We start from the raw sequence: 21,401 nt of genomic DNA on the forward strand, positions 1-21,401 counted from the left end.
ATGTATATATTATCACATTTATAAATAGAGCTGCCATACGATTTGTTATCATTAGTTGTTGCCATCATGAGAGTTACGGAAAAAAAGCTCGCCTCTTCTGACATCTACTTTTCTACTTCCTGTGTCGGATATCCATTGGGACTTGTTTGTCCATGTCCATCTTTGTTGACGCTATCTTTCCGCAATCGAGTCTCTCCTTTGACATGCCGCCAGAAGACATTTGCCCTTTCATGTAACAAGTATCAAAAGAACTGTCTATTCTAAGGATTGCCATATATGTTACGTTATTCGATAACCCCATGTCGGCCTTTTGTCCATCTATGCATTTTTGGGTCAATGCTTCGTACACAATACTTTCGGACTTGCATTTGGCTTTTGGCAAATGGATAAAGATATATATCACATAGTTACTTTATTAACACCGTGATTAAGTGAGGTATGGGAGACCTAAAAATTTGACACGACGCATTATACCTATGGTGAGAGGTCTACTTTTCATTGAAATTAAAATTCATTAAAATTGAGATGGTACAATGACTAAATTCATATAAATAAGACCCAGTTAACCTTTTCAGTTTTCCTTTTTCCTGCTGATAACAGAATCGTGTCGGAGACAGATTTTTCAAGGAGCTAGTGACATTGGTATGACTGTTCATCACGACAGAATAACCTGTTTACTGAAGTATGATATTGGCACCTGTTTTATATAGAGCCGATGCTTCCGCAGTTAAAATGTCACATTAGAAAAAAGGAATAATGACAGTTGGATGTACATGCAGCAAACAAATTGCCGAAAAAAAACATTAAAAAAAGCCAATAAACATTAGTTGTTACATACGACTAGATAAAGGGTTTGCTGAAATGATTACATGATAGACACTGACACATGCCAAAGCCATGTAGGCTATTGTCTTCTTGCTCTACTTCGCAGACCACTAATATCTGAATTCAAAGAGCAGCGTTTGGGTCAATTATCTTGGACTGCGATGGAGACAGATCAACTCATCCGATAGCCCATATCCCGCGAGTGCATCTTTAACAAAGACGATCCGTCTAACACACGATATGTCTTATTTGAAAATGTCACAGGGGTGACTCGGAAGCAAGAACTCAGTGCAAAACCTCCCAGATCAAACGGGGCCCAATATCAAAGCAATTACAACTGATGAAATTGCCATTAAATGCCAAATGGCGAGCAAAAACCCTATTGATGTTAGTATTCTATTCTCTTCCTGCCATCTTTGCCATAGAATATGCATATGTAAAGAAATTTTAAATGGTATTAGCACTTTTAATTATACTTTTGTAAAAACAGCGTTGCCTCGGATTTCAAAGGTGCACCCCCCCCCCCCTCCTTAAGTTAGTTTCCGGGTCAGGATCCCATTGTTTAAAACAAATTTTGTCATCACTAACGCTGGCGTTAACTTAACTTAATATCATTTCTAAGGCTAGTTAAGCGAAATTAAGCTTACACCAGCGTTAGCGACACAATTTGTTGAAGTGAAAAACCAGAGCCAGGCTTGATGATTAGCCCGAGAGATATATTAGCCCCTGCCACACTGCATCTTTGTATTCGCACGCTCGAGAATTGTTGAAAGAACGCAAATGAATGGCTAGCTTTCTCCCCAAGTTGGCTTTCTACAGGGAACATTGTACTCATTTGCTGCCTTTATCGATATCCCCGGACCCTGAATATATTGAGGTGCTACTATACTTTTGTCCAACATCGAAAAGGCCCGGTAAAGAAAGGTGAAGTCAAAGAGAGAGCGTGACATCGGGGTGGTTTTGGAAGGTTGGACCAAAAAAGAAAGGCAGCGCAACGCAACCCTCCTGTTAGCGGCATATTCTTTATAATATATTTAGCTACCAATCATCAAATGCTCATCCACTTATCAAGATGGTTTGTTATTTCGTTCCACGCTGCTGGAACCCCAAATCGCTGCACTTACAGGAGTTAACAGTGTCAGGCACAAAGAAAAACAAAATCAAAACACCTGATACGCGTACGAACAGGCTGATTTCACTCTGTTACTGCATAAACCATTCATAGGTAACGTCAAGAGCTCAAAAAGGATGATCTACTGATGACAGACTCGTCGCATCCAAATGGTGCAGACACATAAAAGCAACGTACATACCAAGCGAGATGGCCACTGTAGACGGACAATAAATTTCGTCGTTTGTATACAGATTACTTGCCTATGGAGACATAAAGTATCTAAGGAATTGCCTGCTTCTTTTATCAATATGGTATTATATACACTGAATGAGTTGATGGCTAGTGTAGCGTAAAGTACCAGATAACTATAATTTTCCCCGCAGGCTCGAGTCTCCCTGTCATGCCTGTGGTTGCCTTCCTTTCGTGATCCATTTATTGTCCCAGCACTGGATACGTCTTTTGGATATAAAGCATCGATACATATATAGCGCCATCAAGAAAAAATGCCAACATTTGCCTCTGATGATGCAATGGCTGGTCAAGCTGGCATAAAAACATGTCTATGAAATGATTGCCGTCGGGGCCTTCAATGTATTGCGTGGTCAACTGATCGAATTACGTTAATCCAATAATCTTGTCCTTGGGAAAGTGGCCATCTTTACATTTTTCTTTCTTGTTACTGGGTCATTTTTCTTCATCTTTATTAGATGACCGGGAATTTATGGCGACTGCATTGATCGTTATAGAAGATAAGTCTACTTCTCATCGAGAGATCCCGGCAGCGCAAGAGTCTGAAGAATTCTACCAAACAGCGTACTTTTGTTTGGTTTATAGGATTTGAAGCTTCTTTTTGCAGAATCTGAAAATTTTGTATTTTAATATGGTTTGTTTTTAGATTGTAATACGACACTCGTCCACGTGGCCGTTGACAGAAATCCTGAAAGTCGGATCGCGTGGAAGGCATTTCCTGCGGAATCTGGTCAGATTCGTATTCAACATGGTTCATCTTCACATCAACCATGAAGCGGTGAATCGCCGGCCTGTCTTTTTTTAATGCCATGAATATATTGTTATACTACTTGAGGACATAGTAGACTTAGGTTTTTTTTATCCATATGCAGATATCTTTCCTTTTTGATCTTCATGAAAAGCTCAAAATATGATTTAACGAGTTCGACCAAAATATTGCATATATGACTATGAGGACGAAGTTATTATAGAGATGCAGTGCTTCAGTCTTGTTTCTCTCGATATGTTGTCTCTATTGGCTACCTTAGATGCCCTTTTGAACTTCCTCTGATTATTGGCAAAAGAATAAAGCTTTTGATTCAGACTAATGTAAGCGGAAGGTTACACGCAAGCAACGTTTCCGTCAGAACAGCTTATTTTGCTCATACTCGAGTACAAACAAGGGAATATCTTCCATTGCTGTTATTCTCGAGCCCGTCATACTGGTAGTTTATTAGGTCAGGAAAAAGCCAGTACAGTCGCCAGCAGATTGCGAAACCTGCCTCCACCGTGATCAAATGAACGTTTGAAAAGAGCAATCGTTAGGACAAAGGACTTTATCGATTTGATTAAATTTTATGATATTCCAATATTGAATCATTCAGAAAAAATGATGCTGAAGTTCTACGCTCATCAATTATGCAAACTAAATCGGAATTGTCCTGCATGATATAACCTATGATACGATGTAGGAAATTGATGACAGCAGAAAAACAGTGATAGACATTCCGATATATGAGGACGACCTTCGACATTTTGGTGATAATGTCAAAGAGGAGAAAATACGATCTCGTCGCAGAGAATTGCCTTTCGCAACATCTAGTCAAGCAGAAAAGAAAACGTCCTACTTTGCATGGATTAGCTCCTCGGTCACCAATGGGTTACCTCCAGCATCTTGATATCATAAGTCGAAGTCCATCATATAGAACGGCTAGGGAAGATTGCTTTTATAATGAACTACAAGATGTGTAGCCGAAGCATACCGTAAATGATCTAGGAATCGTGGGGATAGATCGGAACCAATTTGTTTCCGTATTCATGTGCCGGACATCAGCAAACACGTATACAAGTAGCCCAATTAAACACGGATAATGTTAACTGCAACATTTTCGCGCTTTAAAAATTTCAGTAAAGTTTTTTAAATCAATTCTTATTTTGGGTCATCGGCCTCCGACAGCTGTGGAGGTCTTCCTGTCATTCATGTGGCCGTCTCGACTCAGTGCCCACTGTTGTCTGGTTTACATCTAAAATTGCTATCATGGCATACTTTATGCGCTCATCAAGTTTATCGTCAAGGTTGACGATGCAGAAAGCTTCCTAATTACAAACGATGTGAACTAATCCAGGGATTTTGCATATCATTTCATTAGGGATGGATGCATTGAGATAATCTAGTTAGTTTAGTGAGGTCATTTCGGAAGATGGATCATTTATTCTGTCAAGTGTAATGGACCTGGCGATGAATTAATTTTTGGGGGCAAGATACACTACCCAACCATGAATTCCCTAAACCAAAGCCATATTTAAGTAGACCAAAATAACTGACTGTAGCAATCCGAAGATGACACGCCAGCAACCAGACCTGGCAAAAAGAGATTCTACGGCCACCACCACCACCACAACAACAACAACAACCATCATCGTCATCATCATCGATCTCCTCGTGGATGCCTATCATTATTCGTCTCCGGTGTCTACAATTCACTTATTTGAACATAATGTCAGTTACAGGATCACAGGAATCGGTCAGTCAACAAGGTCAAGGTCATAACGGCTAAATAGATTTCCATTAATTCCCTTTGGTCGATCCAGCTACAATAATGTTCCATTGACAATCCTTTGGTCGAACGATCATTGTACGATTTATTTACCGTGGTCAAACAAGGCAGTCTCTAATCAGTGTTTCTGTCTCAGATTAAGGTATGTTTCTCCAATGCTTCAGTAACCGAATAAATGTAAGCTGATGAGGAAATGCTGGTAGACTTGTCTCGCCTTGAGCGATTTGCAAAAGATTGGAGAGAGTGCTTTCGACCTCATGAGCAACCGAATATCGAAAGGGCAGGATCACCGTCGCAGCGCACTTTGCCGTGAAGAACCTGAGCTTTTCCTAAAGGCAGCTGCCATGAGTTTGGTATAACGAGGTATGTTAGTTGCAGTGATTTTGGTAGGTGGGGCACGATGTTAATGACCACATTATTGTAAGTATCATTTAAAATACACTAGTTGTCTGCCAGTTTCCTGAAAAACCTTCGCGAGAATTGTTTGTTGTGAATATGTTAAAACACATGCTGCGGAATACTTTCCTTCTGGCTTGCCTAATCCGACGTCATCATAACATTTTATCAGAGCTTTCATAAAAATAAGGTACATCAGACAAATCAAATTAGTCTGCTAAGAAGACTTTTAGGAAGCTGATTCGTCTACCTGGCGTATCTACCTGGATTCAGCAAGAGAAAACTTTTCTTTAAGTGTAATAGAATAATTTCGGTGTTTCTTTCATTAAAACGTTGTGGTATAAATTACAACTGACAGTGTGATTGCTAGACATTTTTGTTTGTTTGGGCGTTTAACTTGCTGTGAGTGGCGTCGAAATGGCGTGAAGCGATTTAACCAATGGATGCATTGTAAAGTCTCTACCTTAAGTTTATCCTATTGAATCGAATGTCTGTTGGATAGTTTTTTTTACTTAAGGTGCTAGTTTTTACTTAAAGTGCTAAGATTTCAATTAAATTCTTAGTTAAGATATTTTTCAGTTTCATGTTCATGTAGCGTATTCACATTGTACATTCCTTACAAGATTTTTTTGTTGAGATCTTGAAACGAGCGAACAGGCACTGGCACACGAAGCTGTATGATCTTAACTTAGATCCTATCTTTGGATGACCAGCCAACGCGGATGATTTCAATATACTTGGAGTGAGATTTGAACATACTATAATACGGTCGTTCACTGTTTGGAACACGAGATCGATTTCGTCTGATGCAAAATTAGCCATAAAAGCATTGTAGAAAACGCTATCGACAGTGTTTACTTGCGTTGGTAAGTAATTGGCCGTATTGTAGCAGGTCAATTAACACAAATCACAGCATGTAAACGAATAAGGAAAGATGAGAAGAAATTACGGGTAACACGAGAGTTTCATAATGGTATTATTTTCGATGCTGAATGACGCCACACCCCTGTGCTGACATTGTTTGGATTTATGGACATGCAAGTATGCGCGCTCGTCTTTAAAATATACAATAAGCAACGATACTGCATCTTTGGCTTCATAATGCTTATGATTTTGGCCTCCGTCTGTTCGGGCAAAGATATTTTCAAATAACATAGGCATGTTATAAAACGGCAAATCCAGAAGCGATGTACATGTATTTGGCAATGCACTGAAGACAATAGTGGTGGCTTTCGTATAGTACTTCTAACTGACCTCCGGCTGTATTAAAGCGAGTTGGTGTCCTCCAAGGGAAACACAGCTGGTGTATAAAGGAGCTGCCAGTACAGCTACAAACTGAGCATCAGTTGAGCTTGACCTGGTTTTACACAAACAGAAAGGGAGCTTATCATGCCATCGTGAAGATGATGCAGGCAGAAAGAGGTCGAGTTCAACGACACTCCGTCTACAAATCTAACCGCCAGTAGATCGGAGGAGCGATGATGAGGAGGTCGATTACAATAGACACCAACGATTTCAACAGCGACATAATCTGGGTTATCTCGCGTTTAACGCAATTGGTACTAAACCAACCAGCGCTAATGTGTGATTTCTTTTAAACGTACTGCTATCGCTATAATACTTGAAATCGTCGATCTGATAATTTTTGTTATCTATACAAACTTTTGTGTCCATTCTGATACTGGGACGACTTAATAGTTGAAATGTTTCAAACTCTATTTCCGTAAAATTGAAGTATATATGTTGCTCTTTCAATGACATTCCTCCTCGAGCAATTAAAATTAAAATATTCATGTGCACCATTGCAATATCTGTAAATTAGAAAGAATCGTTAAAACTTAAACCTAATTTGGCTTTCTGAAACAAATTAGCAAAATTTCAAAATATCGTTATATGCCTTTGAATTATTGAATTGAAATAGAGTTTGCATTATTTGAAGTTTTCCACGTAACGTGGATCAGACGCCTATTTATAACTGTTAAACTTCAATCTAACGAGTGATTAGTAATGGTAGCTGACATTATCTGGTTCGAGGGTTTGATCGATTACATCTTAAACAGAGCCAGGGCATTGAAAGCAAGTGTGAGCTATGACAAGTTCAATAAAACCTCTGAAGGGGTTGTCGTGTCATCGCCTGGGTTACTTACAACATGATGAATGATGGTGGAATGGGAATATCCGTGACTAGGTAAACGTAGTAGAGATGTTGGCGATAGGAATCCCACGGCTGTCGATACTTTATAACTCGAGCTAGGTGTTAGGAAAGCCGTATGTGTAAGAAATCACCACATCTAGTTCTTTTAACACTTTGTAACTACTGTACCTTTGCAGCATACGATAATCACTTCTCACCTAAGAGGGAAGAAAACCCCACAAGAATCGATTGACGCCAAACATGAAAGAGGCAAACAACATGGACTCTCTGTCAGAATATAGCTTATCGTGCAATCAGGTAGCCATGAACGTATTGAGAAGTAGTGCTCATGCAACTGCTAGGTTAGTAATTCTGTCGCGTTGGTGCAGCGAGTCAAGCCTTTCATGTGGTCTTCCAAAAATCTTAGAAAACACAAACCTTTCGCAAAAATGAAAGTAACGCACACAGTAATGCTTTGCTAATTGATCGAGTGATATTCGGAATGACGTGATCGATACTAACATTGAAAAAATAATCTGTTTTTGCCGCATCAAAAATTCACGATTCCTTTTATCTATTTTGAAGGTGTTTCTTGAGGCAAAAACAATACCAAATAGTACACATCGCTTCAGCAGAAGAATAAAGCATGAAGGACTATGGCTATGGGGATGAGGATAATGTATATTACAGTAGACGTCACAATGACCTTTTTCGCGTTTACCAAGTGTTTACCAACTAAAGTGAACGATAACGATTACATCTGATGATATTGGAGTTTCTAGAATATCAATTGCTATAGTGAAAGCATTGTGACATTATTGTGTATTCTATATGCAGTTCTTCATGGAGGTTTACTGTCGCTGCTAACACTGAATACCAATTGTATGGATGGAAAGCAAAATATAAGCCAAAATAAACAAGGCCAATGCTTATTATAGAAGACTTCATTTTTGTTGATAAAAATATATATTTTTATTTATCATCAATTTGAACGTGACATGTACGTTGGCTGGTAAAGAACTATGATTCTGGTAAGCGGAATTGATTACATTCTATTAACTTGGCTGCGCGAGATGTGCGTCTTGTAACTCTCGGTATATATATAACGCCCTCGATGCTTCTATCCCATTGCTCTCGCCGGCCAAGGCGACTTGCAACATGTGACAAGCAAAGTCGTTCAAGTAACGACTTAGGTAGTTGTCCAACACGTCGATACCATCTGCTTTATTTCACATGCCAATGAGTATTCTATAAGTCTCCAAATGACCGCACTGACGACAATACTGAGGATTATGCGCGGATCCTGAAGTGCACTCCTCCTTCTAATCGATGCCATTGGTATGGCGCGATTTGATATTGTTGCTGCAAGAATGCGGCTAAAGGAAGAAAAACCACGACGCGGTCAATATTGCGGTATCATTGCCTCCTTCAACGTCACCTGAAGGATGCAATTTAGCCAGGTAATTTGACCATGACATGTGTTGTAGTTGTGGGTCAGTTTAAATGCATTCGATTGCTCAATGTTCTCCTTGTGAGCACATACAAAATTCCGCGAAAGGGAAAAAATCTTTACATGTATATAGTGCGCGTCTACGGTTGCTGATGAAAACGACGAAGGCGTGCTTGCTTAACTATATACATAACCATTCACCATACTAATCATGAATATAACTTAATACTTGCCTTAAACAAATAAACTTTATTGTTATACACGGCCATATTGTATCACTACGCAGCGACTACATCGTGTCATCAGAAGCACCATTACCAGCTATTGCGGGCCTAGCCAATTAAGCCAATTAGTGCACCTGCTTAATTGGTCCTGGCAAGCCGAATGGAAAATGCATAGGAAATATCAATAAAGTTGGCTTTTTGGGCGGGGTGTTAAAATAATCCCAACTCCCGACTTCTGACACAATTCTATATATGTCTAGGTATTTACTGGCAAAATTTGGAGTGATTTGGATGGAAATTTGATGGGTCCATCTATAGGCTGAAAATTTTGGTAAATCTGTAATGCTTCACTCGTAGCCCGTAGTGTAAATTCCTGAGAAATTGGGTTTTGGGGGCTTTTCTAGCTGCGCTAGCTCCGAAACTATACATTTGATACAAACTCCCGACTTCAGACGTGATTGATATAACTCTTAGGATTATATTCCCAAGATTTTAGCTTTATTGGAGAAAAATTCATAGTGTCCATAGGGGGGCTGAAAATTGGAGGATTTTCAATTTTTTTCCCAACAAATATGCGAAAAATATTACTTTCCACCTAGAATTAATCAAAATTTCGCAAACTATCATAAAGTACTTCCTTGCGACAATCATTTGTGTAGCTTTCAAAACTTTTGGCTGATTTATTTGCCCCTTAATTAGCAAAAACCAAACATATTAGTTTTTGCATGCAACAATGCACAGGAGGCTAATTGCCAGATTAATTCACACCTGTCCAATCTCAAACAATAGGAATGATGGAGTCTCCCTCTATTCAAAACAAAGTGTGCTAGGCCTGCCATAGCTGGTAATGCACGCCATACATTATTTATACTTAGAAATACATGTACTTGCTTTAGAAGGAAGTGTATCGTACTAGACATGAATGTGTTTTATTAAGATATGCATCGATATGTACACAGATCAGTCCCCGATGTGATATTCTGTCATCGATATCCCACATATTCCACACATATTCCATCCGCCACCGATCACTTATATATTCCAACCCACTGCAGCACAGTGTATTGGACAACTTTTCCTAACCACCAGAAGCAGTGAACCCACGTAACATCGACAGAGCAAATAAGCGGCATAATTTTATGTGTCTCTCTTGACTATTATTCCCGACAGATCGCAATAGCATGGTCAACATGACAGCCGCCCATGAGGGTCATATAATGAACCAGCTATAAGATTACCATTGTTATTGGCTGCTGAAAAACGTGAGACATATTCTCCAAATTGTCTTGGATTTACGTTGTCAATACGTAGTCTGCAGCTAACCATTGTCAAATGGACAACGCATAAAAACAATAGGAACGCAATGAAAATATCTTTTTGCTCTTAATTGGGTTAAGAATAGATTCATCACTCGATTATACAACGATCTCCTATCTATGTTAATCGCTTAGTGTCGTATTGGTTACTCAACGTATGTACAAATGTAATGCACACACACATGTAATGCATATAAGCTACTATACCGCCTATTTCATTATCAGCGTATAAAATGAAATTCGGTTTCAGGCAAAGTCGGCTAACTTAGTGAGTTCGCCTTATGTAGGTCAACATGACGATGAAAATTTTACTCTTGACTGCTCAGCGTCACATTCTAAGTCACTCAACTGTCAATGTTATCGGTAAACAAGTAATACAAAAGGCACAGCCGATGGTGGAGCGGTATCTAAGATTGTCATAATCCGGAGCACACAATGCAACGTATGCCCTCTCCTCGTGGGCGGAGGCATAATTCTTCCGCATTTGTCGAAGGCAGTAAATAAAAAATAGTCCATCGAGCGCATAGAGAAGACAGTGGGCGTTCCCTTCCCAAGCTTAGACAAATGAAAAGTCGTTATCCACATTGTCCATTGCTGATGGAAAGATGAAAAAAATCATATGAGATAGATATGGATATTAATTATTTCTAACTCGGCCTACATGCACAAACGAAAAAAAATCATTCAAAACAATTTCTCTTCTGAAGCTTTCTGCCCGCGGCTGTAGGTTACAACTCACAAAACTACTTGAATTTCATTCTGTAACCATTAAATAATAGTGGTATTTGATATAAATTGCTACTGCTGATTTTTTTTAATTTGGTGTTACAAAGTAATAAAACTATAGCATGACGATAACCGTAATAGATCTGATACCGAATATCGTTTCTTACAAGCGCATTATTTTTTTTCTGCCTGTCACGGAAGTTGGAATTAAACTTTACTGTAGAGTGATTACAACAATACTGTAATGGCAAAGCTCTACAATAATCTTTATTTCAATTTCACACGGCGTGACGTAGATCCCCCCCCCCCCCCCCCCCAACACTATTGTCAGTTTTTCTATTGACGCATGTATATCATGTAACACTGTTCGCTTTCTCACCCCGAACCATCCAGTTCTTATAAAACGACAGCTTCTATTGTCTTTTGTTACCGGTAAGCTGATCGTCCTGTTTCGTAAGGGAGGTTTTTATGAAGTACATTGTTGATGTCTTGATATGAGATCGATGTGTTCGCCCTTTCACCTGAGAAATGTGTGATGTTGCATGGATATAATAATAAATATTTACGTGTTTCAGTGTGTCCTGGTGCTGAACTATCGCTTTAATCACGATGTGCCTCACGCTGTGGGTGAAGGAAAGACAGTAATGTCGTACAGAGATAAATTATGACAAGATTTTGATATGAAAATAATGAGAGAGCCGACAGTGGAAAATCCCGGTAACTTTCCTTAAGACTTTCATTTTAGATCTTATCAAATTTCGTATACACGTACATGTACATGGACATGCAAAATCTTTACAAGATGCAATGTATTAAGTTTTCTCTTTTCTCAATGAAGTTGAATAATGTGCCAATATGTAGTCCGCAACTTTAAATTTCAATGACAGAGTTAACTTTGGTCGTATCATACCAGTACATGTTCACTGGCAATACAAAATGCTTCAAATTATCTTCGTTCAAGTTAAACAATATTTGGTGGAAATCTAAGAACGCTATACATGTACATAGTCGATGATAACGAGAGAATTCGAGAGGAAAAGTGTTGTGTTATTATTCTAAGTGAAACCCAAACTGAACCCTAGGGATTTATGTTGCATGTCATGTCGTTTACCAATGGAACGTAATGGAATAAACCCCGCAATTTATGACCGTCATCCACCGAACTCGCACTCAAAGTCCTGTTTAGTAACGTCTCATCTTTTGTTAAGGATACTATCAAAGGAAGTTTATCGTCATCGTTTGCAAGGCGGCATGGCAAATTTATCGGCGGTTGGGGGAGTTGATTGGATTGATGTAGTGTGTTTGTGGTGCAGTGAACATGACTATAATGGTTCCACACTGCCTACAATTGGACTGGTACTCGATTGATCATGATATGTCGACTTATTTTATGGGTGACCCCTGAGGATAAGCCGTCGAAGAATCGGTAGATTTGATGTTGCAATCAGTTTTGTCAATGAAAACTATTGACAATATACGGTACAACCTCTATATTGCGGACACCCATGGGAATCGACGTTGGTGTCCGTAATGTAGAGGTGTCCTTGATAGGGAGGTTATGCCATCATTGTCCAAAAAGTGGATTCATGTGTATGAACACGGTGGTCGTGAAGCCTACATATTACATATTCTATTTAGTTTTAAATGTTACCTATTTCAAATAATTTGATGCCATTTATATGCGATGTATGTAACAAAAAAATAGATTCATTAGCAACCCCATAATCCCACGCATTGAAATTTTCTACCAAATAATCTTTGGACAGGTTAATTGAACATGTGTCTAATTTATATGCACATCGCAGAGGGGTTTTCCCTCAGGCCCCACCACCTTTCTATTTCAAATATGATAAAGGCTTATCCTAAAAAGTGTCTGGAAGAAATAATCAGTAACCTGTTGCCAATTTCGTTACAGAAATGACTCAAATGTGGCAGGATTAGCATTGACTAGAATAAAGATGGTTCTTATTAGTGACATTTAGAAGTTGTGAAAATTGCTGTTATCTAGTATTACTATATGAGTATTCGTCATTATTACTCATTAACAAAAACACACTAAACTCGACTCCATGACCTATTTAGCAAATTCCTCGTGGACCAAAGGCTAGGAATATGACAATAAAGCTAGAGTTGCATTACCATCGCGAAACACTCCTTGATTGGGTCAGGAGAGAATATATCTGTGACATTCTAAAATAACCTGGTGTCAGTGAATAACACTGGAGAGATTTTTCGTAAACAATGAGCATGACCAGGCTCTGCTTTAGGACACTCATGAGACCCTGTCCTTCCCTCTTTAGCCAAGCCCTGCATCTTTCCCGAAGTCGTACTGGAGTCTTCTCAAGGAAAGACTGAGGTTATTCAGGTTTAGCCTCGCCGTACCTAATTGCGACAGTCGTCCTTGATTTTCTTACGGGGATACGATTTTGTTTGCGTCGTCAACAAGAATGAAGTCGTACTAAGTCACATGAATGTAGCTCGTTTCGCCCTTTCTGGTCTTTAGCAAGACCTCAGCAAATTCATGGTAAGCATGTTTCTAGACGGTCGTACTTTGGTCGTACTACAGAGAAGGAGCTCATTTCAAAAAGCGCTGATCTCAAAGCTTGGATTACAGCAGCCGGCATGTTTTTCTTCTTGCCTATCGATCTGTTTTCTTGCGAAGCTTGGTTTTGTTGTGATAGTCATTATCGTTCCGTTGAACTTGTCAGAGAAAAGATCTAATGTAGTTAAGGAATTTCTCGAAGGGATGTTTCTCGAGAGAAGCTGATGCAATGTTTTGGTAAGGTGCAACTGCGTTTGAGGACGCAGACTGATTTCAAGTCGTGATCGTACAACATGCAACTGGATTTCGTATCATTTCACCTTAACTTTTCCTACTATGAACAAAGCATTGCATTCTTCCTGAAATATTCAGCAAGCCTTCGTACATGTACTCTAGAATGCTATCTGAACTGAGTTTTTTTATTACGTGCAAGCGTATTATTCATTGAAGTTTTCGAGCACCGATTGATATTTTCACGAATTTTTATTGTATCCTTACATCTGTCTGGCAAATTCATAAAGGCTGACGGCTGTAAACCACAAAATTTTCTCTGACGTATTTTAAATGCTGATTTCAAAGCCAACCTACCAAAAAAATCGCGAAAGAAAGAAACACTTGTTGATTTGCATAACCAAAAGAAATTTCTTAATGCGGCAAAAAAAATTTGAAGATATTTCTTTCTTTCTGAGATAAGAAATATCTCGAAGCTTCGGTGGTTTAGGGTATATGTTCTTTCTTATTTATAGAGGATCGCACTCGTCTCAGTCCGGTTAATGCGATATTAATGACCACATTCAATTGACATGATAGAAGAAGCGTGGATATAGTATTAACAGTGTCATAAACGTCACGAAGAGAACACAAATCAACACGCTAGTAGGCGTTAATGATGCGCTGTTGTCTTAAATCCGGATCAAAGACATACGGAATGGGGGTAAAGTGCGTTTAGTGGTCATAGTAACGACTTGACATGGTCGTAGTTTCAGTTTTGTGGGGTGAATAGAGAAATATATGATGTGTTGAGTACAAACGTGTTTTCACAGCTTCAGATCAGCTTCATTATTTCTTACTTGGGGCATACATCGAACCCATCCCCCTCCACCCAACCTGTTTCTTCGAAACTTAGATGAAGACATAAACAAGGTAATTAAAGTCAAATGTTCACCAGGAATTTGATAGTGTTAATCTTTACTTGCTTTTTCAATTTGATGAATCATTCTATACTCTCTTGATGTATGATAACTTTATCTGAACCATCAATAAATTAAAGCTGAAAATGTTAAATTTATAAAAATTCATTTCAAAAGACGTTCATACCGCCGTTAGGCTTGAAACGGAATAAGAGCAAGAGCGATGACCTTTTTGTCAGATCCGAATCAAGGGTTTTTCAGCATTTGAAAAGCTTTACTGGTGTTTCGACCAACTCCAAGATACACCATGTAGAGGTTTTTTCAGCAAAGTGAAAAAGCCTTCTTTCTCATTCTCAAAAACCATTGGTGCATAATTGTGTTGGCCGAAAAAAATTGTTTTTAAGAAGCTCGAAAAACTTCATTACTATGAGTAACTATTACTGGGTTAAAGTTAGCTTACCACGACATCCCATCTCCCCCACCCCCACACATACACAGGACAAGCTGCATTATCGGCCGAGTTTGAGAACCAACGTCATCACATCCCTCCCCCTGACTGAGCATCAGGCTTATCGTCGAGCAAGTTTATCGGTACTGCTGTTGTGAAGGAAAGGATTCATCGTTGGACCGTTGAGTTTCTCCAGCAGATAGTTTGATCAAATTACTTTGCTTTATTTTCTGACGAAGATTTCACTGGATTTCTACATTTGATGTTACTCTTAAAACAATTCTTTCCTACGTGGAGGTCAATTTAATTGGATATTTATGGAAAATCTTTCGACAAAAGTGTAGTAAGTACATTTTAGTTCATGACACTTGCACTTTTTCCTTTTTTCTTCTTATTTTCTTCAAATGAACATTTTGTTAGTGTAGTCAATAAGTGTTAGTGAGGGGTACTAGACAAAGATGTGTCAGCGGACCATACTATAGGTGCCGATAACGAGATTGGTGCATCTGTTAGCCACACGGATGTGACCATCGTTAACTGATCATCATTCATATTAACCTCACAGCCAAATCAGTCAGACAAGGAACATTTTGTAAAAGAAGTTGGACGAAGTCCCAGCTTTTATAGGGCGCTGTAGACGACTGCGGTCTAAGAGAATTCGAAGTCTCTTTTCTGACAAATCTAGGGCGAGTAATTAGCCTTGATGCACAAACTTTAAGCAATTACTGTTCCAGCAAAGTCATTCAGATCTTTGTTATTATCGCTTTTCATAACGCAGAAACGAATTATCGATTATGGACTTTTGTACCTTGATCAACATCATTTGTCTCTTTTTTCTGCATTGGGGATATAATTATTTTGATTACTGCGGGATATGTCCACGTACTCCTTTTTTCCGTTCCTCAAACAGCTTTCCATTCAAAGGATCCTTGTAGGTACGACGTTTCTAGAGGTTAATACCACTCGTATTTCGATTATAGTGCCCTGGAGTGAAAATGAGGAAGCAAGACTATAATAACCCAAATTTCTAAGTTTTGAGAAACGGGCGATAACAAATTTCCTTTTTAACCATAGCAGATAATTTTCGAATTCCATGTCAATTATGGCTTAACCAGAACATGTTTCGTAGAATTGAACATAGTGGTAGATGGGGCAATTATGAGAGAATATTGCTTTTTCTCGTCGCTGCCAGATATTGGATCACGTAAAACAATTAGATACCAACTTAGAGGAAGAGGCGGGTTGTCTTCTGAGAATGTAAAGAAAACAAACTTAAAATGAAATGTCGATAATGGGCAGATGCCACTCAGACGTCGCTTTGAATTATCTTCTGAGAAAACGATCCAATTGGTAGTTGTGGTGAAGACTTCTTAAAATGCTGCTTTTGAAATATAAGGTTATGTCAAATCGGTGATTTTCTTGCCAGAAATATCGCGGGATTTACCTGACTTTACGACGGACGTCACTGAGCAGGGTCAACGGTACGGATTGGCCATCATAATGCCGTCACTGTGAGAATATCGAGAAAAAAACAAATTCTAAACCCCCTTGATGTAACCCTGTGGTGTAACCAGCGTGGCGAACAGCGCAGCCAAAGCACAGCGGACAGTGATTAGATATTGCGTATTAATTTGAAAGACGATTATATTGTCTTACCTAATGGATCTGTCATTGCCAGCTGTTGCATTGGCTGGAAAATGAGATTCATTTTTGTACGAAACTTTCATTTTTTTATCGTCGAAGCATAAGCCTTCTCGGGACCATAACGGATGAAATACGAATCTGGTGTTCAAGTCATCACGATGGGATCCAACGAACGCGTCTCCGGGGAAAATCGCGGACCCCGATTAGCCATCTGAAGATCAGATCGCCGAAAATTGAATCTGACTACTTTTCAAACCGTTACCAACCTGACACAACTTTGGAAAATTGACGAGGGCGGATGAATACGATCTTCGCGCAGTGTTATTCGTCATATTTGCATTATACTCCTCGGAAAATCAATCATATACCAACGCCAGAGAATGATGTATTCCATTCGTGCTCAGTATTGGGTTATCTTGCCGACTAAAAGTGCGAAGTACTTAAAGTGATAGCTAATCTCGTCTATCATTCAATTGTTAGAGTATGAATGGGCGACAGAGATATTTACCTGTTTATCTACCTGTTGAGAAGTTTATGCTGGTCAAATAAACCGCCGGCGTAGTACTCCGGTGTGTTAGTTGATACGCTACACCCTGTAGAGAGGCGAATCTTCCGATTGCTTCTTTGATTACTCAGAAATTTACCTTGAGTATGGTGAGCTAAAAAATGTCTGACTATAAAGAAGCTATTGACAGAGTTTTATATTCTAGTGCGATCCCAACTTAACCTTTCTTCACTCTTTGGTATCTCCTCTTTGTATGTTATATATCCGTTCAGAGAATAAAGTGGAAGATAATTCTATCTGTTACTGAAAGATAAGATAATGACAGTGGGGATTTATTTTCTAACATTCCTGATCTGGATGCAACAAATCCAACACCTTATTCCGCTAGCTGGTGAAAACTAAACGTAGGTGTCGAAAGAATACGACATAAAAAGACAATGCACTCCGGATGGCCTAAAGTTGGAGGCAAACCCAGAATGCCAGGCGTTAAGACATTGACTTCGTGAACACTCATAGCATTGTGTCATTGACGATCCTATTATACATTGTTATACCGGTATTCTGTTATACCATATCCATGTAAGATGTAGGCTATATCGAGCTTGTCAATAGTCCTCACACACCTTAACCAGCCCACGCCCAATCTCAATTCTGTTCGAAGAAGCTACACTTCTCTTTTTTCTTCACTTGAACGCTAGAAGTCCAGCAGAAATGCTACTTCATTGGAGCGCCTACCAATCTTCATATATCGTTCCGACGGCACTGTAGCAGCCAACCATCCTTGATCAATTATGGAAGCGCACAGGAAACAAAACTGCTGGCATATTATGCATTGTTTTTACCATTTCTTCATGACTGTGTGCTTGCTGCCCGTCCCTTTGTAAAATAACCTTGCTGCAAGAGTCATTCAACACCTTTAGTCTATAAAAATATTCGTCAAGTCAATATTTGTCTAAAATATCCAAGGTTATGTAATCCACTCTGGCGAAAGGAGGCTGTATGGTCGGTACAGTTCCTGAAAGAGTTATTAGTACGGGCTTATTCTGTAAAAAAAAACAGATGACAACTTGAGGACTTATTAAGATATGGACAACGGAATACATCACTCTCCCAAGCTTAAAGTAGACGGAGAAAACCTTGTCAACACATTTTTAGGTAACTTAGTAGGCAAGTAAGCATGTAATGGATTAATTTCTCCTTTTTGTCTGATTTCCCTATGCGACATGCTCCTCCGTTTTTCCGGGAGTCGCTCACTTTTGTGCAAGAGATACAGTCAGGTACATGTACCTTACATCGAGCAGATTGCCCAAAGCAACCTAATGCTGTTCGACCAAACTTCACACTGATCTCTTTATCAAATGTTCTAAAGAAAAAGAACAACTGAGTCTCCTCATCTGCACCTATTTGATATTCATAAAATAAGGGCCCAGAGGCACCGTAACCAACCAGTATTGGTAATTTGGAACCGACCGGCCATAAAAATGTTAACACCTCATACAAATTGGTCGCATCAGTTCTCTTTTTAATCTCTCGCAATTGGAATACTTATTGTTGCACGTTGCCAGTTCATCTCTTTGAAATGACATGGCTGAAAGCTTCCCTTTATCTTTTGTTGGCAAATGTAATTCGATCAATCTATTCGAAAGTCTTTATACAGTATTCCCTTTTATTATACGACTTTGAGTAAGTTTGCAGAATCGTTGGAATCGCCGCCATATACCAATTGATGATAACATACTGTCATTGTCATAATGGTATAGTTCAATGGATTATGCCTATCCATGGAATATGCTGCTTAAGGAGATATGAAATATAGTATTTAAAGTTTTCAATAAAATGTAATTCATTATCCATTGGCGTATTTCCGGATGTGCTACGACGCGAACAGCGTAATGTATACCATAGTGATATATAAAGATTTCCCAATGATATCAAACAAGGCCATTGAATATCTGTTATCTGCATCATTTATCATAATATGTTTCTGCATAAAGGAATTGTACGTCTGCGCAGGTGATGCCACATTTTCATATATATACCCCATGTACGATATAGCTAGGGCTGATCAATATAAGAATAACGGCATGGACAGCTTACGCCTGACTGCCCATAGGCGGCTGTTGCGAAAAATGTTCAACACGTTGCTTGTCTTTTCAGTTATGCATACATATGTTGGAGAAATTGTCAAACTGTACACAGCTTCAGGTGTTCTAGATACTCACTCATCGTAACTGATGGATATTGTTCTGGCCAGTTATTACATCTGACATCTGCCTTCAAAACGGATACGTCTTGCGGAAGGTATAAATTCATCCCCGATCAGGAGAAAACCACAACAACGACTTGTTTACAACTGATATGATTTCAAACGAATCGCGCCAAACTTCGGTTAAAGTGATGGTTATGAGACTGAACTGATTGCAGTTCGACGTAGTGGATGTGATGACAAGTATCAGAACGCCTATATTCCAACACTAATGATTTTCTACGATCCCGTAGTGAATCACTGTTGGTCAAATATTAGCATATGGTTATTTTATGCCAGTCATTAAATCGCGAAATCTAAGTCTGGGTGCAATGCGTAACCAGAGAACAGATGCTTTGTCTGCCTGTCAAATCAACGTGTTGACTTTTTAAATAAATCACTAAATCTGAGAGATGATTTGTTCAGGAAACGTGATTTCGAGTATTTTTTCATCAAATGTAACTAGGAGTTGATGGCTGTCTATTCAAATCTTCGCTGGGCTACTTGCACCCTAGGTACAATTCGATTTGACAACACTTCACGGTGAAAATCGAACAGGATATTTGTTGTACAGAAGTGTCGCCTTTATCCATTTACGTTGCCAATTCTTTTTCACGGGAGTGATTCAACGCTGATGCCTTGTTTGTCATGCGCTGACAGTCGTCAACTGTAAAGTGGAGAATCCGAATATATCGTGACCTTTCTATTTTCTGAAGTCGATTCGGGAGGGCTACACGGACTTCATTGATAAATAGTAGAGGACCTCTTGCTTGTATACGGAAGGTAGGCTAATTTCCAAAAACAATTCTTCACAATTTGATGACCCTGATCAATGGGATATCACTATCATACACCTCTACATCGGTCGAGGTGTTAAAAGATCGGAAGACACTATCATGAAAATCCGAGGCAATTTTAACATTGTTTGCATGCGTATATTGTACCACAAAACATGACCAGCCCAGGTACTGTGTACAGAACAAGAATTCAATAATGGCAGGGGTATGGTTATGATATTGAACATTTTAAACACGCGGAGAAGACATAAAAAATTTATTTATACCTAATTCCGCAACAGCGACTAATTTAACGCCCATTTAACATATATTTTAATGGCAGCCTCATACTGTGACGTACACTTATGACATGCTGTGACGTGCAATACTGTCATGCAGTGACGTACGCTTATGTTAAGTGTCCCACCCACGGGTCGCAAAGCGGGCTTCAAATGTCTCAATTACCGCCTACAGTCTGTAAGCAAAGACCTCGCCCAGAACATGCTAAATGTGTATATCTAAGGGGTTGGTCCACACTGGCATGATAGGTTCCTCATGTAATCACTGCTTTCAAAATATTTACTTTTGAACTGACGTAATCAGTGACGAGGAATAGCCATATCGGCTACTTCACATTTGGCCATTTCACATTTGGCCATTTCGCGCTGACTCATTGAGAAAAGATATTGGCTAGTGTAGTCGACCTCTTATCACACCATGACACAAGTAGTGCTGTGATGTGCTTCCCGCTATGTTTGCGTAGCTGCCCAGCTAGTCTGCATCCTAACGCTCATGCGTTTGCGTCACCACTATCATCGAGGTGCGTGCAGACTTATGCAATACATAGTGGCCAAACACTGCCCCACCCGTGGGGCCTCATGCTATTAGACTACTGCCCAGCTGAACTGAAATCATAACGTTGTTATAATCTCACCAATACCCTTTCTTGATAAGCCCTTGAGATAATTTACGAACTTATGCTTGCAATATCAAATAGTGCCCAAGAAAAAAATCCAGCGTCAACAAGTTGAGCAGGTTTTATTTGTATTGTCCTTGCCAAAGCTACCGGTAATGGTGACAACAGATAGTTCCTTCGCCAAAGCGACTCGATACATCAGGCAGGCCAGCCTGAGTGTATTC

General features: G+C 39.3%; 1 protein-coding gene across 4 annotated transcripts in view; it reads left to right on the forward strand.

Moving 5' to 3' along the window:
* Positions 1-21,401, forward strand: part of LOC135491879 (RYamide receptor-like) — a 97,040-nt gene that overhangs the window by 10,899 nt on the left and 64,740 nt on the right. For 2 of the 4 annotated variants that reach the window (XM_064777899.1, XM_064777902.1), the window contains exon 1: positions 15,239-15,434. The exons of 1 other annotated variant lie outside the window; for it this stretch is intronic. The gene's annotated coding sequence lies outside the window, so the exon portion shown is untranslated. Of the gene's footprint in view, positions 1-15,238; positions 15,435-20,204; positions 20,269-21,401 lie in introns of those variants that run through there. One more of the 4 variants, XM_064777900.1, reaches the window with a different exon arrangement.

This window comes from Lineus longissimus, chromosome 1 (assembly GCF_910592395.1).
Source record: "Lineus longissimus chromosome 1, tnLinLong1.2, whole genome shotgun sequence".
NCBI lineage: Eukaryota > Metazoa > Nemertea > Pilidiophora > Heteronemertea > Lineidae > Lineus > Lineus longissimus.